This window comes from Meleagris gallopavo, chromosome 3 (assembly GCF_000146605.3).
Source record: "Meleagris gallopavo isolate NT-WF06-2002-E0010 breed Aviagen turkey brand Nicholas breeding stock chromosome 3, Turkey_5.1, whole genome shotgun sequence".
NCBI lineage: Eukaryota > Metazoa > Chordata > Aves > Galliformes > Phasianidae > Meleagris > Meleagris gallopavo.
In genome coordinates, this window is record NC_015013.2 from 83672845 (window position 1) to 83680256 (window position 7412).

A 7412-nucleotide genomic window follows, 5' to 3' on the forward strand; every position below is an offset into this window, starting at 1 on the left:
TCCTCTGTAAATAGGAGTGATGATTCCAGGGTTTACATCTTAATCCAACCTTCAGGCTATAAAGAACACATAAAGTTTATGGGACTTTCTTGCAATGCTGAAGCTGTGGGAAGCAAAGAAGTGTGTACTAGACATGAGTGAGTGAATGAGAAAATAAAACTATGTCAGGTGGGAGCCTGAGTTAATCAGGAGTAAGTAATCAAACAAAACAAGACAAATAAAGGTAATGGCAGCTATGGAAGAGTTAGCAAAAAAAAAAAAAAAGTTTTGTTGTAAAAAAAATTGCAAGGATGAGACAATTTTAGATGAGTTACAGAATTCCTGGGGCTTGTCTGGAAAACAAGTTGGAAGATATTTAGAGTAAGTAGACAGAAAGGAGCAGTTAAGACTTCTGCATATTAAAATAATTAAAAATAATAAAAAAAATAATACTAAAATAAATAGTAGTGAAAAGACTCACAGGCTAGAATTAAAGATGTAATAGAAATTGTATTGAAAATATTTCCTGAAGGAGAAATCAGGGGTCACTAAAAGGTTACTTTTAACTAATGCTACTTGATTGGTTGTTAGTGTTCAGCTTCCTCTGAAGTGACAACGCATTCAGATGACCATTGCCCTCTTCCAGCAATTATTGGTGCTCTGGCAATTGCACTCAGTTTTAATCACTTGAAGTCCTGAATGGTACTATTCTTGGTTTCAAACAAAAGAGCCAACTGTCAAGTCAGAGATGTCCACTTCTTTTGGCAGCTTCCTGGTTGTTTTTTTCTTGAAAACTTTTTGAAGACTCTGTTGGGTTCAGGAACTATAGAATCATAGAATCTTTAGAGTTGGAAGAGACCCTTTAAGATCATCTAGTCCAACTCCCCTGCAATGAACAAGGAAATCTATAGCTCAGTCAGAGTCCCATCCAGCCTGATCTTGAATGTCTCTGGTGATAGGGGATCTCTGGGCAATTTTTCCAGTGCCTCACCACGCTTATCATAAAAATTTTATTCATTACATTCAATCTAAATATTCCCTCTTTTAGTTTCCCCTTGTTTGATCACCATAGACTCTGCTAAGGAGTCTGTCCCCTTCTCTCCTGTAGCTCCCCTTTAGATACTGTAAGGCCACTATCAGATCACTTCACAGCCTTCTCTTCTTCAGGCTGAACAGCTCCAGTTCTCTCAGCCTTCTCTTGTAGGGGAAGTGTTCTATCCATTGAATCATTTTTGTGGCCATCCTGTGGACGTGTTCGAACAGATCCATGCCTCTCCTGTAATGAGGACTCCACATCTGAATGCAGTGCTCTGCATGAAACCACGCCAGCACAGAGCAGAAGGGCAGGATCACCTCCCTCGCCCTGCTGGCCCTGCTTCTTTTTATGCAGCCAAGGTTCAGTTGGCTTTCTGGGCTGTGAGGGTGCATTGCTGGCTCACGTCCAGCTTGCCATCCACCAGTACCCCCAGGTCCTTTTTGTCATGCCTTTGCTTTATTCTTACATCCCCCAGCCTGTGCCTATGGTAGGGATTGCCACAGCCCAGGTGCAAGACCTTGCACTTGGATTTGTTGAACCACATGATCTTCTCCTTGGCCCACTGCTCGAGCCTATCTAGGTCTCTCTGGGTGGCATCCCTGCACTGTGGCTGACTTGATCCACAGTGGGACGGTTGTGACCCAAGTGGGAGTTTTCTTTCTGCTCTGTGATAACTTAAAGCATTCTACTACGAAGTTGCTGCTTGTGTAATTTTGGGGAATTTTACAGGAGAAAACAAACTCTATGCTGCTGTGGAACCTACATAAACTTTAAAGCATGAACATGAAATTTAGTAAAAACATAGTTACTGTAGTTCACATCTTATGGATAAACAGCTCACAGGGCAGCATATACTGGGCATAAAATCAGAGAAGGAGTTAATCTTAATTACTCTTCAGAAATTAAAAAGACTGTTTTCCTTCCTGTCTTCCAACACACTTTTCCCATCAGATTTTCTCTTGTCACTGAAGGACCATACTCTCAGGATACAGTCTTTTTATTTTCCTGAGAATTCACCAAAACTGAAAAAGCAGCCCAATTTAATAGCAAAATACTCAAAATGTCACAGTATTTACATATTTAAAAATACTGTTTAAAAAAAAAATAATAAATAAGCCTCAGAGGTTAAAGAATAACCTTTGATAGAGACAAACTCTATTCTCTAGGCAGCTACCATACATCCAGCTTCACACATTGAATTATTAAGATGCAGTGAGCTGTATTTTGAGGAAGGGAAGCTTTTAATTAGATGAGTCATTAGTGAGCTTTCTATTGACACCTGGCACCAGCTACACATACACCTGGCACCAGCAGCAACACACCTGAGACTGATCCAGACACCATGTTTCTTTAAGATGAACTGTAAATTGGCAAATAAACCTTTTTTGTGGTTTTAAGAAGAGGTTCTGGTACCTGCAATTTCATGAGTTGTTCTTCAAAACAGTTTTCTAGGGAAATCGGGACAAATGAATGTTTAACTGGAAAAAATTCTCCAAAAAACTGGTTAATTTTTGCAGGAAAAGAGGGAACTGGAATTTAAGGGTAATTAAGATATATCCGTTTTTTGTGTATCTGTATTGAACACCAAGTTATTACACTATCAGTAAATTATGGGAACTTTCTCTCAGAAGAGCACCCTGTTAAAATGCAGTGGCATGTGTGCCGTGCTCATTGGTTCTGCATTGTAGGAGTACCAGTGTGGACAGTTTGCACCAAGGACTCCATGTCCATGCTGTCTAATTCTCGGAGAGCCGTTTCAGACTACCTACAGACCGTGGACTGAATTGAAGTACTTAATATGTGGATACATTAAAAAAAAAAAAAGAGGTTATTTTGATAAGTAATGTACCATTGTACATTTGATAAGTAATGTACCAATGATAGAAGAGCAAGGCCTTGTAAGGACTGACTCAGAGTTTTCTGTCTCCTGCATAACAGGAATTACCTCTAGGGAACAGAGGAATACTCTAATCTGCAGCCTGTGTCTCAGCAGGCTTACCTTTCCTCCATACGTACTCTAATTTTATCATACATAAATGTCATTGGGTCAGATGTTGAGGGAATCACTGCAAATTGGAAGTGATCAAATATTCAGCCCATTGTGCTTTTGCATGAAGATTGTTTTACATTATAGTTCACAAATAATTTTAATAATAATTACAAATGTGTATTTAGACAACTTCATAAGGAAGGGGACACCTCACACACTGATTATGATCAAAAATATATCTTTGTGAAATACCATACAATCCATACAATACACTAATTCTATTTTCAGGTATAAATCTCAAAGGGAATTACTCTATGTTTACAGCCATCCTCTAGGGAGCTGAATTTGCCTTGCTATGTTTATGTGAAGAACATTGGTCATGTGCTCCTTCAAATCCCTTTTTCCTCCTTTTCTAATGTACACAGAGACAGTATAATCAGTTAAGTGGAGATTTTCTGATTTATAGTAACACGCTGAAAGGAATCTCCTCTATTTACAAGCATGGGCATTATGTAAATACTAAGACCTGCATGATAGAAAATATGGAAGGGAGACAAATAGGCTTGTGAGACCTTCCTTCATATGTGCTGAAAGGTCAGATTGACATTTTATCATTTAATCATGAATTACAATTTTCTCCCCTTTTTTTCCTTGAATGTTGCAAGGTAAAGTAGGAGCTTTACGAAAGTATCCAATTGCAAATCCATGGAAGAGATGCTAAGTCTGTGTCAATTACCGTGGTGATGCTAACGTGCCATAGATTTCATTTTTCAGAGTCAAAGTTCAAAAGGTATTAGTTGCCATACACCCAGACTGTGAAACTCTTAAAAAGGATTCTCCTTTGAATTTTTGTTTGCTTCTGGTGTCTTTGGTTCAAGATTGCATGTCATGTCCTGGGATAGATCAGAGAAAGACAGTGTTAACTCAACTGTGTTCGGAGTCACCTTTGCGAGACCCGGTTTCTTGCAAAGCAGTGAGAAGCTGCTGGTGTGACCTGCTGGTGAACTGACGTGAGGGAGGAAGGAGCACATCTTCCAAGGAGATGAAGCAGGACATGCTCTTACATCTGATCTGAAATAACTGCCGTAAAAAGGAAAAGCGAATGTAGGTAGCAGAGCCAAGCTGGTATTTCATGACCTTCTGATTGCAGAGTTCAAGATGTCTTCATTTCTTTTTGCTAGAGGCTTCTGTGTTGGGGGAGGAGGAGTTAGCAGCGGTGAAGGAGGAGAGAGTAAATTTCCTTTCTGAAGTATATTCTTCTGCTGGTGGAAGCTGTGCATTGTTTCTTGAAATGGACAAAGTTATTTTCTAACTTCCCTGTATCCTGTCACCTGGCCCTTCCTTCCTCCTTGCGATACTGCAGTAAAATACACAAACATACGAGCTATGCATTATTTGCATCATGGCAGGATTTATATTCTGATCGAGGGTGGTGATTTATACTTGTTGGGTTTTCTACAGACCACATTCCAGATGTGGAATGAATTTTACTGGCATTTATTATTCACTAGGGGTGGCTGAGGATGGCTTGCTTTATACTCCTGACATTTATGCTTTAGTGTAGCTTCCCTTTTCCTTTCAATGATGTTTTTCCTTTAAAAAGAATAAAAACAAAAGGAAAAGAAGCCCATTCTATAGCAGTGCAGACCTTAAGTGACAGATTATGTTTACAAAGAACAGCATTTGGAAGAGAAATCCCATCCTTCTAATAAATGGGAAAAATAAATTTTAAAAAGCTGATTGAATTTATTAACAAGATGTTGCTGATTCTTCCAAGATTTTAATCCCCTTTGCATATGTTGTGTCAGCACTGACTTTCTAAGCTTGCCTGCTCCAACAACCAAGCTTTAAGTCAACGTGATAATAATGAATCATTAAGGAATTAAAAGATAGATGGAAATTTTAGGGCTAATCTAAAGGAAAGGTGTGAGATAATTCTTCCCCCAAAGATCAGAAACTGTACTTATTTGGATAGCTTTTATGCTATATATAGTTTCCAAAGGCTGATTATATAGCAAAATACATTTAGGCTTGAAATGCTCCAGAAGCTCTATGTAGCAATGCCCAGTTTTCCTGTTGTGGGGAATATAAGAAACAGTAGCAATGAGAAATGTTTCATTGTTGGGGCTTCTTGGGTCTCATGGAAAACAGAAGAAGCTACTCTCTTCTCTGTGTGTGTAGTCACCGTTGATATTTCATGAAGTCTAAAAGTGTTCAAAAACTGATTGATGCCAAAAAAGACCCCAGATTGACACAGAAAGAGATGGAGTGACCATGGAGAACATGAGTGAAAGAAGGGGGAAATACTCTGGGAGAGGAAACAGATTTGGTGAGTAGAGATGGGATTACAAAGGCTACTTGTGTTGCATGGGGCTTGATCCACCAACTGTGACTCCTCCAGTCTGAATTCTGATTCCCACATTACAGCAGCTTCTGAGGACCTACCTTTAAAGTTTTTCTGTCTGCTTAAATCTGGCAAACCATATGTGGATTGAACAGTGCCTGAGTTGGGAGGAAGGTTCTAATGTGAAGTCCTGTAAAGAGACTTTTACTTTCAAACTGCAATTAAACTATGTAATTCTGATATAAATTGGGTGCTGACAGCCATTGGATGCTTGACTTTGTGCTGTTCATTATTGCCATACTTACACTGCCTTTCAATGAAAAGGTGAGCTGCCATGTGCATAATTCCCAATGAAATGGGTAAGAGGGTTTCCTGGCTCACGTACCACTGACAGAGCACAGAAATGTTGATCACAGGAGACAAGTCGATGCATTTTATGACATGACTTCTTTAAGAATGTGCAATCAGATTAGGTGGGCTAAGCCCTGTGGAAGCAGAAAAGAGCTCACTGAAGTTTTTCAGGGATGAACTCAGTGTGAGAGCGCAGGATGAGTATAAACAAATAAGTAAGTGAAAAAGTGGCTTGAGCAGATAAGAACAGCTCAGGGAATTACTTACAAGACATGTGAAAGTAGACAACGTCCGTGATGGGTTTAGCTCTGATAGACCCATGAGCTACAGGCAGTACTGACTTTAAAGAGTCCAAAATCCCCATGACAGCCGAGATCAATGGGAAGCTGTTCTCTTCAGTATTTATTAGATGAAGGTTAGGTTAATGGATTAACTTGTCAGTTGAATCTGATAGTTGGTTCATATAGTAAATACTGGCCTTATAGAAAATATTAGTTGACTCTTTTGACCATGACCCAGCACATTAAAACACTGCAGCTCTTTCCTATATTGCTTTTCAGAAAAATAAACAAAATAATTAAATGGGCTTGAGAGTCTGATGCATATGTTTGTGATGTGAGTAAGATTATTTCTCAAGGCCAACAACCCAAACAATAACAATAAGCAAAAAAAAACAACAAGGCAGCTGACACTGTGATTTAACTTCTCAGGGATGGATTCAAAACAAGCATTTTGCCGCCTGGGGTTTGATTCACTGATCTGCAAGACTGGCATGGAGCCTCCTTATCTTTTCATTTCAACAGGCACTAGATCTAAACTCAGTTTTGCAGATAGTGAGCTTTGGTTCAGCTGCTGAAGTTGCTTTACCCATTATGTGTAAGTCTCTCTGAAACTAATGCCTCCTATTTTTTTTCCATGGAAACAACAATGGATACAAGGAGCATACAAGAATAACACTGTTTGATAGAGCAAATTTTCAGCTTCAAAACATTATTTTTCAACACAGTCATTACCATGAGCCATGCCTTTTTTGCCAGTGATGAACAAGAGCCTGCAATGCGACACTTGTAAAAATTTGCACTAGCAGAGGTGACCCACTGTTTTACAGCTGCTATGGCAGTGTTGATGCTAGGAAAATGTTACTCTTTCATTATCCTAAACACATGGAAGACAGAAGGCAACAAATCCAGATAATATGGAGGCTGTGGTAGGACAGCCAACTTGGATAGTATGCTCTATGGTCTTCAAACTGGTACGAGGTCTGGCATTACTGTGTTATAAGAGAAAGGCTGTCTTCTTCTCTGGCCTGACTTGGAAGTTTGAACCTTCAGCTTAGTCAGCGGTCAGAGTTGATGGTTTGTTCAGAAAATCCACAAGAATCACCCCTATCCTATCCCAAAAGACAGCGAACATCACTTTACTCACCAAGGGACATGTCTTGAACCATTTCTTTGATGGGGATTTCACGTCCCCCCCCCATGGATGCAATTTTGACTGCAGCTCATAGCGGTGACACTACATCTTGCCACTGGTAATAATGTGATCCAGAAAATTGTCAGCTTCAGCCTCATATTGATTCAGTAGGTCATGACAAACTTGCCTATGGTGTTCTTTCGTTTCTGCTTGAGTTTTGTGGGATCCACCTGGTGTAAACTCTGTGATATTCCAACACTGTCACCACTGTTTCTAATACACTGAACCTGACATTCGAA